This window comes from Pinus tabuliformis, chromosome 1_2 (genome assembly GCF_031772625.1).
Source record: "Pinus tabuliformis cultivar Carrire ecotype Pingquan chromosome 1_2, CPIR1, whole genome shotgun sequence".
NCBI classification, from domain to species: Eukaryota; Viridiplantae; Streptophyta; class Pinopsida; order Pinales; family Pinaceae; genus Pinus; species Pinus tabuliformis.
The window spans coordinates 451533490-451559877 of NC_142298.1; the positions used below are offsets into that span (position 1 = coordinate 451533490).

The 26388-nt window shown below is 39.5% G+C and overlaps 1 protein-coding gene across 1 annotated transcript in view; it reads left to right on the forward strand.

Moving 5' to 3' along the window:
• Nucleotides 1–420: 420 nt before the first annotated feature.
• The window catches only part of LOC149206313 (SWR1 complex subunit 6-like), a 147257-nt gene continuing 121289 nt past the window's right edge, over nucleotides 421–26388 (forward strand). The window contains exon 1 of the mRNA XM_089395407.1: nucleotides 421–914. The gene's annotated coding sequence lies outside the window, so the exon portion shown is untranslated. The remainder of the gene's footprint in view (nucleotides 915–26388) is intronic.

Below are 26388 nucleotides of genomic sequence, written 5' to 3' on the forward strand. Positions count from 1 at the left end.
TCTAAAATGAAATGTTTTTTGTTTCCACTTTTCTGAAAGAACAAAAAATGCATACTCCTTCCTCCCACACTTCTTTTGGCATTTTCCAACGCCCTATTTCATAACGGAGTTGATGAGAATTAGTGCTTAACTGAATGATAAGAATTTTAGCTCTCCAAAAAATATTGACCTCAATATGAATCCATAACCAATTAAATTGAAATAATTTATACAATACCAAAAATCAAATCATCTAATTATCCATAATCCCAACCATATTACTCTAAAAATATATCCCACAATAATCAAATATATATATTCTTGCCATTCTCAAGAATATATCCCACCATTCCCCTAATCAATTATACAACCATTCCCAAAATCAAATATATATATACTCATATGAATAACCCGACGATACATTACAAAAAACCAAAATGGCTGATTGTTTGGAACATTTTGCCTCTTCTTCCCGCCAGCAAGAGTCATGGCAGCTAAATAATTGAAGTACCTTCAATCAATGAGACGGTGAACGAACTCTCCTTCTTCACTGTCATCATATATACTGAAAAATTAGTGAACTCAACTGGGGGCTAGCTGGGGAGATTGAAAAACTTGGGCGATTTCCGCTTCGACTTCTGCTTCTCTCACCTTTACATCGTTCTCGAATACAACAACCCATGGGAGTAAAACCAAAGAGAAAATGGAAGCTGACGCATGAGCACATGAACAAGAAACGGCCAATGCCAAGCCAAAGACTACAGTGATAGATTAGGGGTGGCATTGGATTCATTTGTGACCCCTTTATATGACGATTTGCAATTCCTCAGGAAGTTTTCAGCATTGAAACTCTTATGAAGCCTCTTCCTGCTCCACTGGGACAGAGCGTTGCGTGTAAATTGGGTTTTTAACTCACATTTTCACTCAAAATTTCGGTAAGTCTTACGTTCTCTGGTTTGTCTTTTTTTTTGAGAAGCGAACCAGGGCTTGGAATCTGTTATTTCTATATTTTGTCTTTCCTTGTATCTATTTATCTTCAATACGGCGGGTTTACGCCAACCTGTATCTTCAAGTAAGTTATGCTAGGCATTTTCAGAGGAATTAAGTTGGTTGAAAGTAAAACTCAGGAAAGTAAACATTAGGAATTTGCTTTTTATTGGTTCTGGTCAGGAGAAAAGATCAAATTTTTAAGGCGCATGGAGTCGTCCATCGAATCTGTCTGCAAATCGTTTCTTTCGAAGTTTACAGGAGTGTGAAGAGCCACTTCTGCGCGTGAGCGCATACAATTCCGACCAGAAGGATAAAATTTAAGCAGAGGCAGGCATAAGCGTGTAAAAATTTCTCAGAAAAGTCCGCTGAATCTGATCAGCATTTTTGTTTGAACACCAGTTCGTGCCTCAGTAGAAACGTGATCTTCTGAAGAAATTTGAGTTCTGAACAATTAAAATTCGGAAATTCATGCCCCAGTTTCAGACAAAAGTCATCATTATGCCCGGATTGTAGTTGACGAAGTATTTTTTAATTTTATTTTTCCTTTTAATGTTTAAGATCAGAATAGTTAATTTGCTATAAAAATATTAGCATAAATTAGCATACATCGATGGTTGCCGCTACTGGTCTGCCACTTGGGGAAACCAGAATAGTAGCATAGGCACACAAGTTTCTGATTGTTCACGCTGCTTTTCACTTGAAAGTCTGGTAACAAAAAAACTACGCAGAGTGCTCCATGGAAACCTAGAGATAGACTGGAAATCATAAAAAGACTATTGAAAATTAACTTTTGCTGCATGGTGGTGCCTTGTTGAACTTCATTCTGCAGGGGTGTCCTCCGGTCCAGGTGGCTGTGGCTCTCTATCAGAGTTTGATGTGGAAGGGTCCATGTTTGTTAGTCTCTTAGTTAACAATGTGATTTTCTTGTTGATTTTGTCTACTTTCTCCAAGAGTTTTGCCATGTGTATGATGATTTCTTGCTGAGTGTCTGCCCTGTCTGTGAGGATTCTTCTCTTTAGAGTTTTTATATGCCAATATAAATTGACAGTTTGCATGTTGGAGTTGGCTTTGGCTCTGGTAGAGTTCCCAATGTTTGGGATCCAGTCTCTAGTATCTTGCTCCATGTGCGTGTCAGGAATGTACCTTTGGGATTGCTTGAATTGTTCTTCCACGTCAAATATTGCTCTCTGAACAACCACAGGGATAATATCCTTGTATCTTTCCATGTCTGCTCTGGCAGCTGATTGCGCACGAGTACCACAAACGGAGGGAGGATTGAAATCATGGGGAGAGGAAGGGCCAGATTGTCCCCGCCTACCTTTGCGAGGTGGTCAGGATAATCTGCGTCTAGCCATGTGGTGGAGAAGGAAAACCAAGGGCTACGCAGAAGGGGAGAGCAACTCGATAAGACAGTTGAGACAGGGGAATGGTCAAAAAGGAGGGTAGAAGTGGAGCTCGGGAACACAAGATGTGGAGGGGGAGAAAATGAGAGCAACGAGAGGTGGGATAAATGAAAAGCGGGGAGGGGGACGTAGGAAAGAGAGGGGTGAGCAAAAGGTCGACCAAAGGGACAAGGGAGGAGAGCACAAAGTGGGCGGGAAAGGAGAGCAGCGAGAAGGATTAGGAGAGAAAACTAAGACATAATTAGACCCCAAGATGATTATGCCCAATGAGGGGAGAAAAAACCAGAAGCCTATAAAATCAGAGAACAAAAGAAAGCCATTGACAACAGAATTCAAGATTGAAACAGAAGTCCAAAGGGTCAAGACCAAGAAACCAAACCTGCAAAAATTGGTTGCTCTGCGGGAAGTCATTCGAGAAGGAGAGAAGAGTCTGAAACTCATGATCAGGATCAGACCCCTAGCCTCAATTGTTCCATGGATTAACTCTGCTAATCCAAGAGCTCCAATTTTGTTTGCTTCCCACCATAGTTGGCTGCTTAAAAGCATGCAAAGGTGTTCTCCTCTTACCATCTGATCTCCTTCTTGCCACCTTTCAACATTATTTGCTTGTTGCAGCCCATGACCTTCCATAATGAGCAACCTCCCTTCATTGTACGAAACCCAGTGCGAGTGGACCTTCCTTAAACTCTGCACGAACCAACCCTATGTCTTTGCAAAAACCATTAATTTACCACATACCTGTCTTCTCATGTGACAACTTGGTGCCCATGGAGGTTGCCAGGTGGAAGGCAACCTGCCTTCCCTTATGTCTGCAATTGTTCTCATCTTGAGGCTGAGTTAGATGGCCCATCAGCACAACCACCATGGGGATTACAATCCCGTTTTGCTATTCTCTGATAGTTCTCTCGGAGGTGTTCTGGAATGAATTGATTCTAGTTTGAGTCCAGAACTTTCCCATCATAGTTTAGACTTGCATTAGCTAGCTTATGTGCTAGTTTGTTACCATTTCTTAAGATATGCCGAGGAATGAATGCATTGATTTTTGCTAATTGCTTAGCTATTTTTTCTAGATTGGCTAGAAGTCTCCAGCTACTTGTAACTTTTGTTGCACTGGAGCCACTTTGAATTTTTTTGCTCATTGTAATGATAGTTTTGGAGTCCCCTTCTATCATAAGTTTTTGTATATTTAGCCGATTACCTATTATTAGACCTTGTTCCACTGTGTATAGTTCTGTTGCATTGTTGGTATCATTACCCAAGGCTCCAACATTTACATGAATTATTTGGCCCTATTCATTTCGGAAAGCCCCTCCATAGTTGACTGGCCTTGGGTTGCCCTTGGAAGCTCCATCAAAGTTTAATTTCATGAATCCATTTGAAGGGGGTTGCCATTTGTTTGGGCTTGAGTGTCTGATGGGGGAAACATGTATTTGGTTGGATACTATTGATTAGTGCAACCCCAAAAGTCTAAGTATAGTTGATTCTCCTAGTGCGCATTCCCAATCTTGCGTGGTCTAGGGGCAGATTAGGATTGTCTCTTTTACTTTTTTGACAACTGAGTGCCAGATACTGTTTAGTTCTTCAGATTTATCCTTGAATAATATTCTATTGCACTTTTTCCATATCTCCCAAGAGATGAATCTTGAGAAGAGTTGCCAATCTCCGCTGATGATGATATTTTTGAAGGGTGTTGATCTCCATCCTTTGACCATGGAGTGTATATTATTTCTATTTCCTGTCATTTTTTTTCGGAATATTATAGTTAATCTAGCCCATAACTTGCTGAAATTGGGTAGCTTGGGAGGTACTCCTACAAGCCTTGGGTGCTAAGTTTGTGAGGAGAAAACCCACAAAATGGAGTGTTTGTGGGAAAAGTACCCAAGTTTGGGGTTTCTGACCCAAAGCTATGCACTTGGAACCCAAGGAAACTAATATTTTATTCTAATTTGTTGTTGAGTGGTGAAGTGAGGGTTTCTTGAAGGACAAAGGAGACCCCTAAGACACTCACACAAGAGATATAAATATAAGCCAAAGGAGAGGCCTAGTTACAAGTGTGAATAGACTTTGTTTGTGCAAGGAAGCAAGCCTGAGGGAGTCACAACTGTCTAAGAGGAAGGCCGAGTTAGGGTTTTTGGTCAAGAAGTTATTCAAGAAGGCTGAGTTATCTATTCTAGAGTAGGCCATGTTTTTGTGGGAGTTGGTTATGCCATTTGCAGCAAGGGAAAGGGGTTTGTTTGTGTTTCTAGGGCTGGTTGCAGGCTACCTCAGCCCTTTGAGAAGGGCCGCAAGATAAGAAAGAGCAGGCCAAAGGCAGATCAAACAAGGTCGAGGGCCTAAAGGGAGTGAATAGGGTAGGACGAAGTGTGATAGGGCTTCTTGAAGGTAAGCTGTAGGCTGGACATGAAGTAAGAAGGTCCTGTTAGGGCCTCATGAACCAAGAAACAGGCTGGACGAGGTGGAGACGTTTGATAGTAGGGTATTTTGAGGTGACCAAGGGCTGACCAGAGTTTAAAGAAGGGTTGGTTGAGTTGTATTAGGGTTGTGAAATTTCTACAACAGGAAGTTTGAGGGCTAAAGGGATAAGCTCAGGCTTAAGGAGCTGTTAGAGGAGTTTCTAGGTGGGAAAAAGTGGACTGTGAGCGTCAAGTGAATTGGTTGGGTAGTATTTGGTGGCAAAGGACAGCCAGGATTGAGGACAAAGAGGACTGAAAGGGCTAATTACTAAGGATTGCAAACAACAAGTAAGTTGAGTTGTTTTGTCTTTGTTTTTATGGGCAGATGAGGGCTTGAAGGATTAGGCCTCAGCCCTTGTCGTAACAGTCAAAGGATAGAATTGTATTTTATTGTATTATAGCATTGTATCAGGATTTCTAAAGGGCCATGATCCCTGGTATGAGAGCCCTATGATTTTCTTGTTAATGGACTGATAAGAAAAGTGTTTGGGCCAATAAATCTTGTGTACTTTGTTTATTTCACTACTGATATATTCTGATGTGCAAAGTTGTTTATTATTGGGGCACTGCCAGTGTGTTTGTGTTCCTAGCTAGGGCATAAACCTAACCTAGGGTGCAAGGAAATTTCAACATGGAATTAGAGCTACTTTGAAGGGAAACTAGATTGAGTGTGCACAAGGATCAACTTAAGAGGAGTTGAGTTGACTTAACAGTTGAAGGAAGCACAACTTGTTAAATATGGCTATTGGCTTGAGGTATGAGGATCGGTTGGAGGGGTTGTCCAACTACAGTCCATGGAAGGAAATGATCAAGCTAGTGTTGTTGGTGAATGATCTATGGGAATTTATTGACAAGAAGATTGCCTTGTCAATCGATGTGACTGAGTTGGCTAGGCATAATAAGTTGGATGTGAAGGCCAAGTTGATCATACTTGATGGAGTCAAGGATCACTTGATACCTCATCTCACTAGGAATAACACCGCATGGCATATGTAGGTGGCTTGGAAAGCGTTCTTTCATAACAAAAACGAGAACTGGAAGATGGTATTGAGGGAGAAGCTTAGGGAGATCAAGATGGCATATGGAAAGAACGTGGCTTCATATCTAATAAATATTCAACAAGTTCGTGACGAGCTTCGTGCCATTGGTTGAAGCCATTTATCAAAGGTATAGTCTCACGTGAGAATCTGCCAGATTGAAATAGGTTATGGGATGATTTCATTTAGGAGGAACTTCTGGACGAGGATCTTCAGAAGAAGAATTCTGATGAAGAGAATATGGCTCTTGCTAATAAGATGAAGAAGGGCAAGGGGAAGTTCAACAATGGAAAGAAGCAAGACCTGAGTAAACTGAATTGCTTTACATGTGGCAAGTTTGGTCATTATGCGAGTAAGTGTCCACAAAGGAAGAAAGGAGGGAACGAGAAGAGGAGGTGGCAATGGTTACTTCAAAGTCGAATAGGATGATTTTGCAAGAAGGATCGAGGAGGAGTTTTCTTTGGTCTCTCATTTCTCAAAGAGCACCATTCGTCAAGGTACATAGTTCGTAGATAATGGAGCATTGAAGCATATGACAAGATTGCAAGAAGTTTTGAGAGCTTGACCGAATGGGAGTCTGATCTAAACGTGAAGATTGGTGATAAGAGTCAGAAGGTAGGCAAAGGAGTAGGGATTGTACCATTCAGGATGGAGTCAGGAGGATTGCTGTGAGTCTAGGATGTACTTTGGGTACCAGAGCTCAGGTGCAACATGTTGTCTGTCTCAGTGATTGAGGCTAAGGGGTTTGAAGTAATGTTTTGGGATGGAAAGGTGATGCTCAAGCTCAATGGCTCTAACTCTAGTTCAGGAGCGGTTCTTGGAGTCAGGGAGAATGGTCTGTATAGGCTGAAGGGAAAGCTTATTAACCAAGGAAAGAAGAAGGTTCTTGAGACTCAGAGGGAATCAAGTTCGAGAGGGAGTTTGCAGATTCAGAGGGAGAGTCTGCAACTTGAGAAGAGTGCATTATCAGAGGGAAGAAAGGAGACTTCCACCACTGATAAGGAGGAACCATGAAATGGCGTAAAGACCTATCATGATAAGAAGAAGCAGGAGGCTTCTAGTGGGAGGGACACTTCCAAGGAGCATATTGTTCATACTGCAAATTATGCTCCAATGATGGATAATGAAGTGTTCGATGATTGTTGGAGAGCAGCTGTGAAAGGGGATTGTGTTCCACTATGGGTAGATGAGATACTTCCGAGGAATGGAAGTACCTCCCTTGCTAAGAGGGAGTGATGAAATTAGGTAGCTTGGGAGGTACTCCTACAAGCCTTGGGTGCTAGGTTTATGAGGAGAAAACCCACAAAATGGAGTGTTTGTGGGAAAAGTATCTAAGTTTGGGGTTTCTGACCCAAAGCAGTGGGCTTGGAACCTAATGAAACTAATATTTTATTCTAATTTGTTGTTGAGTGGTGAAGTGAGGGTTTCTTGAAGGACAATTAAGACCCCCAAGACACACAAGAGATATAAATACATGCCAATGGAGAGGCCTAGTTACAAGTGTGAAGAGACTTCATTTGTGTAAGGAAGCAAGCCTAAAGGAGCTGCAACTGTCCATGAGGAAGGCTGAGTTAGGGTTTCTGGTCAAGAAGCTTTTCAAGAAGGCTGATTTATCTATCCTAGAGTAGATTGAGATTTTGTGGGAGCTAGTAAGGCCATCCGCAGCAAGGGAAAGGGGTCTGTCTATGTTTCTAGGGCTGGCCGTAGGCAAGAGAGGCTGGCTGTAGGTTGCCTCAGCCCTTGGATAAGGGTCGTAGGATAAGAAACAGTAGGTTGAAGGCAGATTAGACAAGGTCGAGGGCCTAAAGAGAGTGAATAGGGCATGCCAAAGTGTGATAAGGCTTCCTGAAGGTAAGTCGTAGGCTGGACAAGAAGCAAGAAGGTTTGGTTAGGGCCTTAGGAACCAAGAAACAGGCTGGCTGAGGTAGAGAAGTATGATAGCAGGGTATTATGAGGTGACTGAGGGCTGACCAAAGTTTAAATGAGGGTGTATTAGGGCTGTGAAATTGCTACAACAAGAAGTATGAGGGCTAAAGGGATAAGCCCAAGCTTCAGGAGCTGTTAGAGGAGTTGCGAAGTGGGCAGAAGTGGATTGTGAGCCTAAAGTGAATTGGCTGGGCAGTATTTGGTGGCAAAGGACGACCATGATCGAGAACAAAGAGGATTGAAAGGGATGATTGCTAAGAACTAGAAACAACAAGTTGAGTTGTTTTGTCTTTGTTTTTATGGGCAGATGAGGGCCTAAAGGATTAGGCCTCAACCCTAGTTGTAATAGTCAAAGGACAGACTTATATTTTATTGTATTATAACATTGTATCAAGATTTCTAAAGGGCCATGATCCTTGGTATGGGAGCCTTATGATTTTCTTGTTAATGGATTGATAAGAAAAGTGTTTGCACCAATAAATCTTGTGTACTTTGTTGATTTCATTGTTGATATATTCCACTTTGCAAAGTTGTTTATTTTTGGGCACTGCTAGTGTGTTTATGTTCCTAGCTAGGGCATAGACCTGACCTAGGGTGCAAGGAACTTTCAACATAACTCTGAGGCAAATTGATAGCCATTTAGAAGGTGCTTGAGAAGCATAGGTAACAATGAGCAAGACCTTGAAAAGCTCTTTTTTGTAATTTGTCTCATGTTAAGGTTTTGCTTTGCAGGAGAAGTTAAATAAATATTGTTATTTTGGGCCAGAGTTGTGCTTTCCATAGCTTGTTCCATTTTTTCTTCGTTTTGTTCCATGATTCCTATGAGAATGTTGTAGGCTTCCTTGAGATTGAAAATGCCTTTATGATTATGCCCACATCTAAGTATATCATCCCCATTTTGGATTTTAATTTTTTTGAGAGCCAATTTCGTTTCTAGGATTTGCAATGTGTCCATGCTGGTGTTGTTGAGCCATTGTATGTTGTTTTCCCATTGCTTCCATTGGGATTACTATGATGGTTGTGTTCAACATTACTTTACGAGAGTCTTCCTCTGTTGTTGTAGATCGACTTTTATATCATTCAGGTCTTCCCTGTCCTCGAGTTTTGGCCATTGTTGCTAGGAGTCCTCCTAGAAGAGTGCTAGGTTCCCATCTCGAATTTCCTACTGTTGAATTTTACTTACACCTTAGGTCTGGTCTATGGCTAACTAAGCACACAAACACACTAGGAGTGCTCTAACATGAACAACGTTTCACAGTGGAAATATAGCAGTAGTGAATCAATAAAATACATAGATAAATATATGGCCCAAAACACTTATTAGTTCATCAACAAGAAATTCATAGGGCTCTCGTACCAAGGATCATGGCCCTTTTACACCCTGATACAGGACTAGTATACAACAATAAACACTAGGGCTTTAAGTCAACTCCTTTTAACTTTCAATCTTCCCAAAAGAACAAAGACAAAACAATTAACTTATTGATGTAGCCTCTTCACAATCAACCCTTTCAGTCCTTATTTTTCCTTGACACTTAGATGTCCATTGCCTCCTTCATAGAGAAATAGCTCCTTTAAGATCTCTACATACACAACTGGTCATAAGAGGCAAGTCCTTCAATCCTCTTGCATTTATTAGCTCTAGAACATGCTGTTCACAACTCCATTAGTGAACAGACTTAAAGAATAACACTCAACAACCCTCCTTTTCTCAGAACAACAGTCCTAGCCTCCTTCGCTGGCCTCACACAGGCTTAAGGTACCTTTGGCCAGCAAATTGAGGTCACTTGGCTGCTTCACAAGCCTCCTAAGCCCTTTGCCCCCCTTTCTTTGTTTGTGGCCTCCTTGGACAGGCATCGACCTAGTCTTCCAGGCAACCTGAGGTCTTTTGACCTTGTTTCCTGTGTCCTGAGGTATTTCGGACTTGTACTAGGGCTTCTACATAACCTCCATAGTGGACAAAACTCGACCTTATCACAGATTCCTCCAACAGATCCTCATGACAACCTCCTATTGATTAAGCAATAGACAAATACCAACTCGGGCAAACTTCTTTTGATCCTCCAACACATAGACAAGCTTCTCTAACTCAAAAATCTCAAAACAAATGTAACTCATCCCTCTTTGAAGGTTTGCTACTCTCCTTTCTTGGCTTGATATTCTTCTCAAGAATGGTTGCTATGATGTGTTGAGACCTCTCCTTGGTATCTTTAATTTATGACTCTCTAATTAGTGTCTTAGGAGCCCTTAGACGTATTTAGATGCCTCCACTACAAAAATTAGAATAAACACTGAATATCTTTGGGTCTAAAGCCCATCACTTCGGGTCCAAAACCCACGAGCTTGGGTGCTTTGCCCATAAGTGGGTTTTCTATCACAAATCAAGTACCCGAGACTTGTGGGAGTACCTCCCAAGCTACACTTTTCAACACCTAGAACCTGTGATGTTGGATTAGGTGCTTGTTATTCCATGCTTGGTTCCATAGGAGTGAGCCTTTTATTTGCCCTTGTAGTCTTATAAGCTGATTTTGGTTGACTTCTAGGGCATAATCCATCTCCACCATGTTTTTTGCTCCCATGGCTTGGCTTAGAATTTTTGTATCTCTCAAACCTAGAGTCCTTGCTTTTTTCGGTTTGCATAATTTTCCAAAGCAACAAGGGACCATTTTTCTTGCTTGGCTCCTCCCCATAAAAAAGATCTCTGGATGGATAAGATCTTATGTAGAACAATTTTAGGAGCAACAAGAGCAAATATACGATATAAAGGAATGTCCTGAAGCACATATTTGAGGAGTGTTAGTCTGTTGGCCAGATTTAAGACTTTGAAGGTCCAACAAGCAAAGCTTATGTTCTACTTTTTGCAAGGGGTAATCCCAAACTTTGATTTTAAGGGTTTTTTTGACAAGAGGTGCACCGAGGTATATGGATGGAAGGGAATTCTGCGGAATTCCAAGAATTTTGGAAATGTTAGTTTGAATGGCTATGGGAGTGTTGAAGAAAAAGATGTGTGATTTGGTGAGATTGATATCAGTTCCAAAGACATTCGCAAAGTCAGAGAGGATGGTCTGGAAAGTCATAGCTTCTTTGATAGTGGGCTGACCCATAAGTAGAGTATCATCGATGAATTGTTGATGGGTAGAAGGAGGATTAGTGGGCCCGTTAGGTAGGCATTTGAGAGAGCAATTAAAGACTATACGATTAAGAGATCTTCCCAAACCTTCCACCATGAGGAGGAAAATGTAGGGAGTAGGAGGACCACCTTGCTTGATGCCATGGGAGGGAAAGAAGGTAGGGGAGAGCGATCCATTAACGAGGATGGAGAAAAAAACCTTTGGATATTATTTGCATGACTAAGGAAATTCACGCATCAACAAAGCCAAAGGCTTCCAACATGAGGGATATAAATTGCTAGCTGAGCTTGTCAAAGGCTTTTGACATCTAATTTAATAATTAGGCCTTGATTTTTGGAGAAGGAAAGGGAGTGAATAGGCTTGTGGGTAGTGATGATGTTGTCAAGGATTTGTCTTGCTTTGGATATCATTTGCATGACCCAGGAAATCATGGCATCAGCGAAGCCAAAGGCTTTTAACATGAGGGATATACACTGCTAGTTGAGCTTGTCAAAGGCTTTTGACATATCTAGTTTAATAATCATGCTTGGATTTTTGGAGAAGGAAAGGGAGTGGATATGCTCATGGGCAGTGATGATGCTTTCAAGGATCTATCCACCCTCTACATAACCTGATTGTTCTCGAGAGATTATGGAGGGTAGCAGAGGCTTTAATCTATTTGCATTGACTTTTGAGATTATCTTATAGATAACATTATAGAGAGCGATAGGCCTGAAGTTGGCAGGTGTTTCAACATGAGATTTATTTGTAATGAGAGCTAAACGTAGCATCTGGGTTGTAAGCAGGGTTGATGATTTCTTTGAGTCTTATGCTATTTACACTACATCTTTACCAACAATGTTCCAACATTCTTGGAAAAACTCAATGGTGAAGTCATTTGGGCCTGGGGCTTTATTTTTAGGCATTTCCATCACTATTTCTTCTACCTCATTGGGAGTGATTTCTCTCATATGTTAGAAGATCAGAAAGGCAGAAATATTTCCTTATGTTCATAATTACTTGTGATACTCTTTTGTTCTCATTAACTTTCTTGTGGTCTTCTTTTTATCTTTGTTTCATCAAGCAATTATCAAAACAAAACATGAAGATCAAGGACACCAGATGTAGGCAGGTAACCAGGGCTAAAACCCCTATATAGAGGAAAACCTAGTCAAGAACTCTTCCTTTAGTAATTCAAGATGAGATAGACCAAGACCCTAGACCAACAAACCTTCCTTCCCTACCAAGTCAGCCTTCCAATGAAATACAACAACCTTCAATAGTCTCTTCTTGTTCAGCAGCTTCAACCCAGCATTAACCCAAAAATTTCGGCCTAGCTTCAGAATTTCGGCCTCCCTAGCAACTGCAGAATTTCGGCCCCTCCAACAGTTTCACAGCTTCACACATGTGGGAAAAAGAGAGAGAATTTCGACTCCTTATGCTTGTGAGATACCTCCTTCTTCTTCGCTATCCTTTTCCTCTTCTTCCTTAGAAATTCACACCTTTTCTTTGCCCAGAAACTGTAGATCGAACTTGTTGTGAGTGAGTGACAAATGAGGTCAAGTTGCTGCCTTTATATAGTGATTCTGCTGCCCTGTTTTAGGCCGACTTGTCCAGTTTGAGGTCGACTTGGTGGAGGCCCAATTGACCTATTTTACAATAAAATAAATTTCTTCTTTGACAAATAAATCCCAAGAAGGGTTCTTTACATTATGACATGGACAAGGACACTTGACATAAACCCTAGAAGCCTTCAATGGAGGCTTTGAACTAAAAACAATTGACCCAAGAATGAAATCCATTCTTTAATAAGTTAATTTATAAAAAAGTTCTTTTTCTTTCTTTTGATAAATACATTTTATTATGACTCAAGAACACTCATGAAGATCGACATTTGTTACATTCTTCAACACTCCCTCTTAACTAGGGAGTTATTCATAATTACCTATATTTATAGAGGTACATGGAAGATCTCCAAAATGAACTATGAAGAGTTCTAGCACAATCAGTGCTGCAGACTAGATTCCTGACCAGGGTAATCTTTCCAGGTGGGACTAAGATGGACTAAAGCTTTCAGCGAGTCTAGGTACCATCAAGCTTATTAACTAACCATCAACCCAGGGATCTAGGTGCGTATCCAAAGTCAGAGCTCCGAGACCAACACCATCCTCCCTCTTCGGGATCTAGACATCAACACACATAGGTAGGCCAGATGTCCTCCCAAGCATCTGCCATTAGATGCTCCATCTCTCCCTAATAAACTAGATATATCCATTTGTCTAAGCATGCTTCCAGAGTGTTCATTCTTCTTATGGAGAGATTTATCTATACAAACACAAACCCCAATCAACAATAAACTTTCAAATATACATACAAATAAATACAAGCCTTCGGCATCCTCAATCGTTCTAATGCTACTTTCATCATCAAGTTTTATGCAATTTGTCGAAAGCTTTCTTCTTCTTTCATTTCTTTAGCAACATCAAGACATCCTCAACACATTGTAGTACTTTCATTTATTCTTTGATTTCTTCTTCAAGGTATCCATCATGACCATCATAATATGCCCTCCCTCTCAACTGGGGAGATATACCCTTTCTTCTACCCAAGCTCCCTCTCAACTTAAGGAGATCAACTACTTCCCTTTTCTATAACATTGTAGAGTCTTTCATGGTTCCATTCCTTTTTATAGTATCAAGGTCATCTTGATCATCATCATCCTTATAGCTTTCTCCATCATGCTCATACGGACATCTTCATTACTTGCAAAACTTGAATAGCAAGTACAACCAAATACATATATAGAAGCATGAAGTTAACTGTACCAAAATTATGTCAATATAATGGAAGCATCAAAACAATCAAATACTTTAGACATCAAATACCTAAACCTAGTTGGATTCATAATAAGCAAGAGATACATACCTTTTGCTAGGGTTATTTTCATAAACCCTAAACCACATCATTGAAACTTAAAGCAAGTCAATCAAGATATCAGTCTCATTATATCTAGGCCCTCAATATTACTTTTAGAGATATATGACAGACTCTACTACACCCTAGATTTCATCTTTGAGACACAAATCCTTAGATATTAGTTATTCAATCAAATAACAATTCTACTATATATGTTAGACTCTACTAGGGTTTTTTGCAAAACCCTAGGATTTATCACAAAAACTAAATTATATTGGAAATTAGTATCATGATATCCTAGAATATTAATTTCTACTAGAGTTTTTGTTACAAACCCTAGAGTTCACAAACATGAGCATCAATAATTAGGTTCACATACTCACATATCCATGTATTAACATTTCTCATCAATGTCTACTAGGTAAACCCAAGACACAAGCATCAAAATTAGAAATACAACAAATTTTCTCTAGGCTAGGGTTTTGATCATACACCTAGAGATTCATTCCTAGGACCTCATTTTAGCTAATACAAGGGTTTTGCTTATAAGCCCTAATTTACCAAACCCTAAGTATCTAGGGTTTCAATACATAACTTAGACATTAACTGCAAACCCTAAAGGACTAGGGTTTCCATAACAATACCAAAACTATAAACAAAGAATGAATAGGTTTTCTAGATTTTATCAACAACCCTGAGTAGACTAGGGTTTCATAATCAGTAGACACACCCTTAGGTTAGGGTTTTATAGTGAACCTTTTAGGGTTCCATAAGAATGATCAAATGATAATATAATGAGGGTAAATTCAATCTAATGATTAATCGCCTGAACAAGGATCTTTGTGATTCAAAACCCTAGACATAACGATGTCAATAATGTAAAACAAATTTAAAATAGAATGAACATAACTTTTATGAAGAGAATTTTATAACAAAGTTTATAGTCTAAGGCATACCTTTGAGTTGTTCCTTAACAAACCTTGTAGGACATCAAATCAATAGAACTTCTTTCATGCTTCAAGTCTATCCTTTGAAGTCTCCTCCATAACCCTTGAGCAAACAACAAACTTTCCTATATAAGGAAAATATAAAGAGAAAGATTATTAGTATACAATACAAACAAGTCTTGATGAGGAAACCAAACATGAAAAGATGAAACCAAGAATAGAATACTTATCTTTTGGTAAAATGGTGGAGGCTCCCTCTTAACCCAATCCTTTTGAGGGATACCTACAACCTTATAAAAATGAAAAATGTTCTAACAAGACATGTTAGACCTATAAACTCTAGAAATCAAAACATAAAGGAAAACAATTCAAAACAAAAATAAAAGACTAAGAGGGCTATGTGAGAGAGAGAGGACTTAGTAGTATAAGTCCTTGACTTCTGATTCTTCGGTCTTGTTCTTCTTAGGTTGATTTTCATCAACAACATTCGCATGTTCCCTCTCTCTCTTCTTATGTCTTGGATTCTCTGGACAATGGCTTCTGTAGTGACCCATATTTTGAAAATTGTAACATTCAATCTTGGATAGGTACACTTTCTTCTTTGGTCCTTTGAACTTCTTGAAGGTTCCTTTCTTATTGTGATGCTCAGAATAGGCATTTCAGTTGTTTTCTTCTTCCTCCTTCTTGTTGTTTACTAACGATATTTTGGCTTCTTCTTGACTACATGCATTCCACATTTGTTTAAATGTTGGAGTATCCTTCCAACTATTAAGTCCTGATGCAAAGGCACTCCAAGATTTTGGTAATATTAGAAGGGTAGTAATTACAAGCTCATTTTCTAGGACACCTTCATCTATTGATTGGAGTTCATCTCTGATTCTAGATATCCTAATTAAAATATGGTATCATCATTTGTCATCTTAACAGTTCTTAGTTCATTCTTGAGGCTTGCTATTTGACCAGTGTTCTTGATTGTGAATAACTTGGAGAGAGCCTCATACATTCCTTAAGTGGAATTTATGTTGGATATGTATGGAATTAGGTTATTCTTAACTCCATCCACTATAAGGTTCATAGCCAAGATTTCAATTTCTCTAAATTTTGCTTTTCCTGCTTCACTTGATTCATCTGTAGGCTTCTTGATTTTTCCTTGAATAAGATCCAAAACTTTGTTCTTTGAGAATGAGGTCTATCCTCTTTTTCCAGGCCCTGTAGTTGGAGGCTCCTTCTAATTTGTTTTCTCCCTTCATTGAGTTTGACATTGTTCCTGTAGATGGTAGACTTATCTCCTTATATGATCCTCTTTAATGACCTTTCCTTGATCCTTTTCTTCAATAGATCTTCAACCTGCGTTTTTCTTCCTTTTTCACCTTAGCTCTGATACCATGTTAGAAAATCAGAAAGGCAGAAAGATTTCCTTATGTTAATAATTACTTGTGATACTCTTATGTTCTTATTAACTTTCTTATATTCTTCTTTTTATCTTTGTTTCATCAAGCAATTATCAAAACAAAACATGAAGATCAAGGACACCAGATGTAGGTGGACAACCAGGGTTAAAACCCCTATATAGGGGAAAACCCAGTCAAGAACTCTTCTTTCAGTAATTCAAGATGAGATAGACGATGACCTTAGACCAACAAACGTTCCTCCTCCACCAAGTCAGCCTTCCAATGAAATACAACAACCTTCAATAGTGTCTTCTTGTCCAATAACTTCAACCCAACATCAACCTAGAAATTTCGGCCCAACTTCTACAGAATTTCGGCCCAGCTTCAGAATTTCGGCCACCCTAGAAATAGACGATGACCTTAGACCAACAAACCTTCCTCCTCCACCAAGTCAAACTTCCAATGAAATACAACAACCTTCAATAGTCTCTTCTTGTCCAACAGCTTCAACCCAACATCAACCTAGAAATTTCGGCCCAGCTTCATAATTTCGCCCACCCTAGAAACTGCAGAATTTCGGCCCTTACAACAGTTTCACAACTTCACACATGTGGGAAAAAGAGAGAATTTCAACTCCTTATGCTTGTGAGTGACCTCCTTCTCCTTCACTATCCTTTTCCTCTTCTTCCTTAGAAATTCACACCTTTTGTGAGTGAGTGACAAATGAGGTCGAGTTGATACCTATATATAGTGATTTTGCTGCCCAGTTTTAGGCCGACTTGTCCAGTTTAAGGCTGACTTGGTGGAGGCCTAATTGACCTATGTTACAATAATATCTATTTCTTCTTTGACAAATAAATCCCAAGAAGGGTTCTTTACATTATGACATGGACAAGGACACTTGACATAAACTCTAGAAGCTTTCAATGGAGGCTTTGACCTAAAAACAATTGACCCAAGCATGAAACCCATGCTTTAATAAGTCAATTTAAAAAAAAAGAAATCTTTTTCTTTCTTTTGATAAATGCATTTTATTATGACTCAAGAATCTTTATGAAGACCGACACTAGTTACATTCTTCAACATCATAAGCGTGTCGTTTAGTTCTTGAGTTATCATATTTGGTATGTGTGTGGTTATCTTTCTAGTAGCTTGACTTCTGCCTTTTATTGGTTTTCAGCTAGCAGTCCTTGAAAGCAATTTTTGAGCTCCTGAGCTATTTCTTCATGTCTCTCAACTTTTTGATTCTGTGCATTCTTGAGGTTGAGAATTCTATTTCATTGTTTATGTTGGATCATGGTGCTGGAAACACTGAGGGGGGGTGAATCAGTATTTCTTTTCAATTGTCATTTTTACCAGTTAAATCATTTACATTTAGAACACAAAATGAACAATAGGAATACATGCTTTTATTAATATAATATTTACAATGAATCAGGTACAATATATATAAAGCTTCAATCTGTTGCCAAGCACCAACTTGGACTTTTTGTGAGGCTCCAACCTCCAGGGCACCAACCCTGTCTTGTCAAGGCACCAACCTTGGATTTAGGAGCACCAACTCCAAGGACACCAATCCTTCCAATTCTGAGGCACCAACCCCAAGGGCTCCAACCCTCTGCTGTATATTGTCTAGATATGTTTGGTAGTTATTCTCTGCTCCCAACCCTGCTGGACCTACGACTTACTTCTGTCCTCCTGCTTTCTTCTGTCCTGCTGGACCTGCAACTTACCTCTGTTTCTTCCAGTTTACGAGTTGTGAACTGTTACCTCTTCTCTATGATAGATGCCCGAGACGCCTGACTGTCTGCACAAAAAAACAATTCTCTGTTTCAACCTGTTGTTCTATCTGCCACGGTAAGTGCTTCAGGAGTGACTGCTTCTCACTGTTCTTAGTGTCACGATCTCTTACTTCCAAGGATCATACTCATAAATACTTCAGTACTGGTGTAGTCTATTGCTCCCTTCAAATGATGGTAGATCAAACCTTATTTCGCTTCACCGAATTGTTCAACTCAGTTACGATCTGTACTGCTCCTCTTTTTAAATCATCACAGGTTCAAGCATTTCAAAGATTAACCCACGCAGCAGTGTCGCTTGACCTTCGACTTCCTTCTTTCTCGTTTTCTCTTCGGCTTCCTCTGTTCCTTCGATTACCCAAGGAGGTCCCACATCCACGTCATCAATCGCAATCGTAACTTTCGGTGGTCTGCGATCGCAACTCTTGACATCACCGATATTTGCACTGCTGATGAAATAGACGCGATATAATATTAAATTGTCATCAATAGATCTGTCGGGTCCACAGCTAATATCACAATCGGCGGTCGAGTTCACAAGACTTATCGCAATCGGCAGTCCGACAGTGTCAACCCTTATGATTTGCATAACTCCCTGATACCTGGACGCGATATTACATAAGGGTATATTCTATGGAGCTATCGGGTCCGCACCTTATATCGCAATCGCAGTTTTTCAAGTGGCATTCCTTTGTGATACATAACTTCCAATGCGGATGCGATATACTATTAAATCATGTTATAATGGTGTAGCGGGTCCACAATAATATCACAATCGCAGTTATCAATGTGACATCCATTTATGAATTGCGATGTGAAGGTTCCAGTGAGCGGATGCGATATTGCATTAGGGCTGTTACCATAAACTGTTCGGGCTCGTGTATTATATCGCAATCAGGGATTTCAGTGTAACAACAACTTCAATACTTGCGACGCAACGGATGCGATATTGTATAGGGCTGTTGCCATAACATGTTTCGGGTCCACAGTACATATCACATCGGGGGTTTTGGGTAGTGGCACATAATAGAACCCGCCGATATGATTTCTGTCGATATTATATACTGTCGAAAGGGTTCCCATGATTTATTACTTTTGGCATATGCGATAGATTTGCATTGTCTTGGCTCGTTGCTCCTGTGGTTTCTCTTTATTCCTATGACTTCCGATACTGCTCCGATGGTTCTTCTTTGCTCTGATAACTCCTATGACTTTTGATATTATCTGCTCTAATATTCTGCAATACTCCTTTGATGTGTTAACTCCTCTGATATTTCTCCGATATTTCATGTTAACTCCTCTGTTAACACTGTTTATGCACCTCCGCCGATGTGTTCCTTTTTGCTTCTCGTGGCTTCCAATGACCTCTTTGCTCCTTGGCTTCTTGCTCCTGTTTCTTCACAGATCTACTCTGCTTCTCCTTGGCTTCATATCATCATTTAGTATCCTAGAATATTGCCATATTGACATTAATGACAATCTAGATCAACACATGGATCTATGAAAGAACTTGGTGTTCTTTCCCCTTCCTTTAACCATTGAACTCCAGATTTTTGTTTGCTTAATATTTCCTCTTGCTTTAGCCATTCTTCAAGTTGCATTTAGATAGTTGTTTTTTTATTTTCTAATTCCTTTGTTTTTTCTGTTTCTATGGTTTCTTGTTGTATATCCTCCATTTCTTTATCCAATCTCTGCTTTTCTTCCTATATGTTGCCAAATTCCAACACGTTCCATTCTTTGAGTTTTTGCTTTATGAATTTTAGCTTTTGTTGAAATCTATACATATTGTTGCCTTTTATTGTGTCAACTTCATTCCACCATTTTCGATGTTATTTTTAAATAAAGGATGTTTCGTCCATAATGCCTCGAAGTGGAAGGGCTTGTTACTTGGCATTCCTATCCAGTTTATAAGTAGTTGTATGGGCCAATGGACTGAGCCATAATAGGGTAGGATTGAAGCTTGAACGCTGAAACTTGAGAGGAGGTTTTCTGAAATTATGTATATGTCAAGTCGAGACTCTACATGTGATGAGCCTCCCCTTTTGTTGTTCAAAGTGAAAACACTATTGTTGGTCTCTAGATCCACTAATTTTGAGTTTTGCAAAAATTTAGTGAAGAGCTTAGATTCCTCGTCTAATATTTTGATTCCCCCTTCTTTTCCTGAAGAGATCTTATTAGGTTGAAATATCCTTCTATTATCTAGTAATTATCCCCAACTGTCTGTGCGAGGTTCTTTAAACTGTCGCTGAAGGTTTTTTTTCCTTGTGTTGCGTTGGAACTTGGGCCATAGACATTGGTGATGAATTCTGTCTTTGTAGATCCTAGAAGTTGAAATATGGTAGTTATGGTTTTTTAGGTGGCAAGAGAATCTTGTAGAATTATGTTGATGGGGTTCTAAACCTATGCAAAATCATGGCTTCTAAATTGTATCGCTAACAACTCATCCAACCAAAGTGAACTTCATTTTTTAACCTTCCATCATTCATACATTCATCTTCAACAATTCCTATAACATTTGAATCTTGGCCCTTAAAATATTTGGCAAGAAATGCAACACTCACAAATTGAAGAGGTTTGGACTAACTGCTATTTTGGAATAGTCATGAAAGTTGAAGTCCTTTTCTTATCCTAAATTGCATCTATTCTTATTAAATGTTGATTTTTCCCAAGTTTTGAAAATTGGCAGGAAAATAGTACTTTTTAAGAGTTCACCTTTCTACATACATTTAGAAATATTATCTGTTCACTATTCACACTTTAAAAGAAAAACTTTGAAGTTCACATTTATCTTTATCTTTTTGTGCACTATTTTTTGCAAGTTTTCCATCTTTAGCTTGTTGATAGTCAAAGTGTGTATGTTACAACTCATATTGTATGAGGTTCCACATTGTAATTTTCATCACATTGTTGAAGGTTTGTAACTGCTACCTTGGAATATTGGACGTGTTACCCACCAAAATGTGGGTAGCCCCTAGGAGAAAATTTTCTCCTCATTTGACAGCCGACCAACTAACAACCCCATGATGGTCAACACATAACACTATGCCAAGATCCTCCACCTATTGCTCTTGTCAGATCTCTATCCCATTTGGCATTCCTTCTTTAAAGAAGGTGGGTCATCTATCAGTAGGTGCTTCAACCATTCTTGCAATGATGTCCTTTAATTTAGTGTTATGGGCATACTAATATGGATCACAAGGAAAACTTGATTGATCGAACTCGATGTATTGTTGTTCTCACACATGACTTGCGAGGTTAGTCTTTGACTCTTGTCTAGTGGGACCTCCTCTGAGGCCTTATGATTTAGGAAGGGCACTAGTGGGGAGGCATTGAAAGACATAGCGTGTCCAAGGTAATCTGTACCTACCACTTTCTATCTCTCTCGCTTATCCATCTCCATTCTTTGGGTTGGTAGTCATTGGTCATTGGGATTGGCACCCTTTATCCACATCCTTGAGTCAGGGCCCGAAAACTTGGCCGTAGAGGTTGATGTAGCTAAAAGAAAGTTAAAAGCATATAAAGCCACAATAAAAGAAAATGTAAAATGCAAAAGATGGTTGGGACATTATTTAGTAGGTGGGAAAAACCCTAGCATGAGCTCTAGCCCCCTCGTTAGCCATCACCCAATTCCTCAAGCATTAAATGCTTCATCTAAAGAAAGGAATTCTTGAAGGTTCCAACCTTGATGAGCGAGAAACTGCTACATCATAAAGGGGAATTCAGAAAAGATAAAAGAAAGCTTGGATCCTAAGTTATGCACCAAATAAAGACAAATCATTAAAGTAAAACGTGCAATAAAGAGGGGGAAAAGTAGGTCGAAGAAAGGGGTAACTCATGCCACCATGATTGCTCCCTCCTTACATCCAAAATGGATCTAGTATAGACTTTTAAGTCTAAAAATATTCCTCATAGAGGAAAATGAAAGTCAAAGGATGTTCTTAGAAATAGTCTCATTGCATAGATCTCTTCATTCTGAATCTAACGCAATTTGAATGGGCGAAAACGGACTTTGGATTTAGGAGATATTGTAAAAAGAAATTTGCCCATTGTTCTTTGAAAAGGAGGCAATTTCTTATTAAATGGGACTTAAGGGAAAATATGTTTGTTCCTTTAAGAAATCGCATCACAAGCATCTAAAGGGAGGACTTAAGCCAAAGGCATGAAAGTTTAGTGATAAGCGATGAACGTTTTATCGCATCGCACATAACCAAAAGTGATGGACCATGGTCTGTGGCATTGCGAAGGACCGATGAGCGTTATGCAATAAGCGTCGATCGGCAATCGGGCGATCAGAGGAATAGAGCTACCCAGACCCCTGTGCCAATGCATTTGCGATGAGCGATCGACGATCGGAGGGGTAAAACACCAGACCTTAGACCCATGCGACAATGCGATATGCGATTGCGATCGGCGATCAGAACAAAGGCCTTATGCCATGCGATATGCCGAAATGCGATAGCGCCGATATCAGTGATCGGCGAATGGGATCGCAGCCATATAAAAGAGCCGCGCATTGCGACATGCGATAAAGGCCGGACCCGATAGGATTATGGATGCGATTGGATAAAATTTGAGTTTCGATGAAAAGCGTTTTGTCAGGTTTTTCTGTGTATTCCTTTGTATTTCCGTTCCAAACGAAAAATGCGTTATTTTGCGGATTTTGTCCTGGAAAGAGGCTGCCTGTTCATTTCCATTGGAAACAGTCCATCGCATCTGTGCCATGCTATAAGTAGGCATTTTGTAACAGGAATGCGTTATAGAAGACGCAGAGCCACAGAGCTAGTGAGCCAGAGGGCCAGATGCAGAGCCACAAAGCCAGAGAGCCAGACGCAGAGCCGCAAAGGAATGATTCCTCATGATTGGGGACAGAGGAATGGATAGAAGCCGCAGAGTTGGAGGATTATTCAAAGGCCAGAGAGCCAAGCGAAGAAAGGACCCCTTCAGGAGTCTTCCTTCAGAAGTTTTCCCTTGAGAGAGCTAGTTTCCCTTCAGGGAGCTCACACATTGTAATAATCCGAGCTAGTGAGAGGAGAACAGAGACAAGCCACCAGAGGTTGGAGGCAGTTATTCTCCTTACAAAGAGCCGAGAGCCAAGAGCCGAGAGCTAGAGCCAAGAGCTGAGAGCCAGAGCCAAGAGCCGAGTGCCAAGAGCCGAGAGCTAGAGCCAAGAGCCGAGAGCCAAGAGCTAGAGCTGAGAGCCAGAGCCGGAGCCAAGAGCTGAGAGCCAGAGCCGAGAGCCGAGAGCTAGAGAGCCAAATAGCCAGGGATAAAGATGACATTCTAAGCCCATTGGTTTAGTTGTAAACCTATGGAGTTGAGTGTGGAACTTGTAAAAGAATTTAAGCCATAATCCCAAAGAGTCTAGTTGAGTTGACTAGAGCTCATGGAGACGTAGCCCAAAAGGTTTGGGTGAACTCCTAATTATATTGCTTTTATGTGTGTTGGTTATTATTTGCATTATTTGCTGTTATATGTTTTTATATCTGTTTAAGCAAATCAACTTAAAACACTTAACAGTTAAAGGCAAACACAAGCATACACGTATTTCAAGTTCTTTTAATTCCGCAAATTGTCAATATAAGCCTAGATCTTGGGAATATATAAGCTCTGGAGTGGGAGAGGTTCTTGTAAGCATGACAAGAAGCCTTTAGAACTAGTGTGGAAAAAATTGGGATTAAATCCCCAAAATGCGATTTTTTTGGCTGGCCGATTAAATCGGCCGATTTTTTGCCGATTTTTTCCCAGTTGAAAAAGTTGGGATTAAATCGAAAAAGTCGGGATGAAATCGAGACTTTTCCAAAAAATCGTGAATGAGGTAGTTTCTTTAACGATTTTTTAATTTTTTTTGAAAAGTCGGGATTTTATTGAAAAAGTCGGGATTTTAAAAAAAATGAATATTTTTGTATTTTTTTAATTTTGCCAACTTTGTCAAAAAAGTCCCGACTTTAACGACTTTTTCAACTTCTGGACGATTTAATCCCGACTTCGACTTTTTCCACATTGTTTAGAACCCCATTTCAGATCAGGTGGTATCAGAGCGAAGTTATACCAGAGCAAGTTGTATAATGAAGCAGGTTGTATCATGATGCAAGTGGTATCAGATCAGGATGCTTGATTGATAGAGCCATCTATTTGCTTGCTTGACTTGAAAGGTGTGTAAACAGTCGAGGATTGATTGTTTGATTGTTTGTAAACTGACTATTGTTTGAGTTTGCAAAGGTGAAGGGAAAGCTATTGATAGCTAAGTCCAGAAGAGGACAAGAAGGAAGAAGGGCTGAAGGCATTCTTCTTATCCCAAAGGACTTCAAAGCAATCCTTGAAGCACAAGAGGTTTGTTGCAAAAGGTTGCTTGAATAAGCCCTTTGTTAATCTTGTTTGAAGTTCTTTTGTTCATTTTGATAATGACTACTTCTACAAGTGAGTCCTCAAATCCTTCCTTCATCACAAGATTCTTTGATGAAGACATGAAGTAGGACTTGTTCATCATGATGGATATGGTGAGAGAAATGAGTGTTGGACTTCGAGAGCAGTTGAATTCCATGAAGGAAGAGAAGCAGTTGCTTTCTAACAAATTGCAGGAAGTGGAAGGACAACTTCATATTGCAAATATGAACCTGGAAAGGATGCATGAGTTGGAGACACAACTCCTTGTTGCCAAAGAAGCCTTGGTCAAGTATCAGCTTGAAGAAGAGGTAAATAATTCCAGTTTGTTTTCAATTTCCTCTAAGAATGACTATATTGGTTCTTTTGAAAAACATACCAGAGGCATAGGTTCCAAGTTAATGTCCAAGATGGGCTATGAAGGAAAAGGCTTGGGAAAACATGCACAGGGTATTATTGAGCCAATAATAGTTGAGGAAAGGCCTAAGTATTTGGGTCTTGGCTATGGACAATCTTATGGAGAAAGTTCCAAAGCTGCCATGAAGACAATTGAAACAGTTCCAAGAAGGAGTTTCATTTCAAGTCTTCTACCTCAAGAGTGTAAAGATTGTATTCATGGGAATGCAATAACTTGAAACATCACTTTTAGGAAGAAAGTGTTCATAAGCATACACATGAACTAGAGAGTTGTGGAAACTCTGAAAGCCTTGAAGAGATTGATGGTCTTCCAAAGGGAGCCACTTCTTCATTTAGTTCACCTCCTCATGAAGGTAAAAGAGGTGAAAAAGAAAGGTATAAATCTGGTCCTAATCATATTCCTTTTGATTATGTTAAACATGATAAACTTCCATATAAGCATTGAAAAGCATTGCATGTTCCTTTTGTGGTTTGGATAACCATAATGTTTTTAGTTGTTGGAAGAAGATGGCCACATGCAAAAAAGTTTGGAAGGAAAAGAAGCAAGAGCCAAAGGTCCATTGGACAAGGCAAATCATGTTGTCAAGAAGATGCACATGTTGCATTTACTGCCATAAGCAAGGACATATTGCTGAAAAGTGTTGGACTTTGAATCCAACAATGCTTCCATGAAACTTGAAGAAGGTGGAAAGAGAAAATGGCAAGAATGGAAAGGAAGTTTCCATAAATGATGTGTTTCAAGATGATTCACATGTTGCTGTTGATGTGCAGACAAAGGAAGGACCTTTGAAATGGATTGGTAAGAAATGGTTAGAGTTCTTATCCAATTAAAGTTGCATATCTTTTGATGCGAATAGAAATGTATCACATCTATTTGCATTTCTTTGTTAATGAGATGCAAGTTGCAGGATTCTACCAAGAAGGTGAATGGAAAAGTTGAGTAGGAGACTCACTTTATTGCTGCAACATTATGTTCATTTCAGCTTCGAAAGTACAGTGTACTTAAGCGAAAGTTGGAGGATGAAATGCATGCATAAGCATGATATGCATGAACAAAGGGATGTTGATGATTTCCTTGTATTTGAACATGTATGTGTGATTAACTTGAAGCGTTGATTACTTTGTTTTTTTAAACATACATGTAATGTAATATTGACTTGGGAAAAGTTGATTTGGTCTCCAAGATGGAAATGATGATGAAGTGTTTCATCTTTCCAAAAGAATCCTATAGTTCTTTTTCTACATACTTGACTTGAAGGGTCAATTGTTTTAAAGGCATGTTTTGTTGGCTTGTTATCTAGTCAATCATTTGTATTCAGATGTAAAGACATGGAGGTAATTCACAAGATGTGAAAATCTGTTTCTTTTGATGAAGCAAGAGTTTAGGCCATCCAGTTTTGTCTGTAATTCTGTTGTTCTTGACAAGATGTCAATAAAACATTTTTGTAACAGGTACAAATGAACTTTTTTGTGAAGAAGATGTAACTTCACATTTGTTTGAGCCACCTTGGATCAATGATCAAGGAAGAGAAGTTCAAACTATAGTAACCTGCTCAGCAGGAGTTCTGCATGAAGTCAAGGAGGAAAATATTCTTCCCAAGAGGACCAACACATCCAGGAAGGAAAGTGTTCAAAGGCT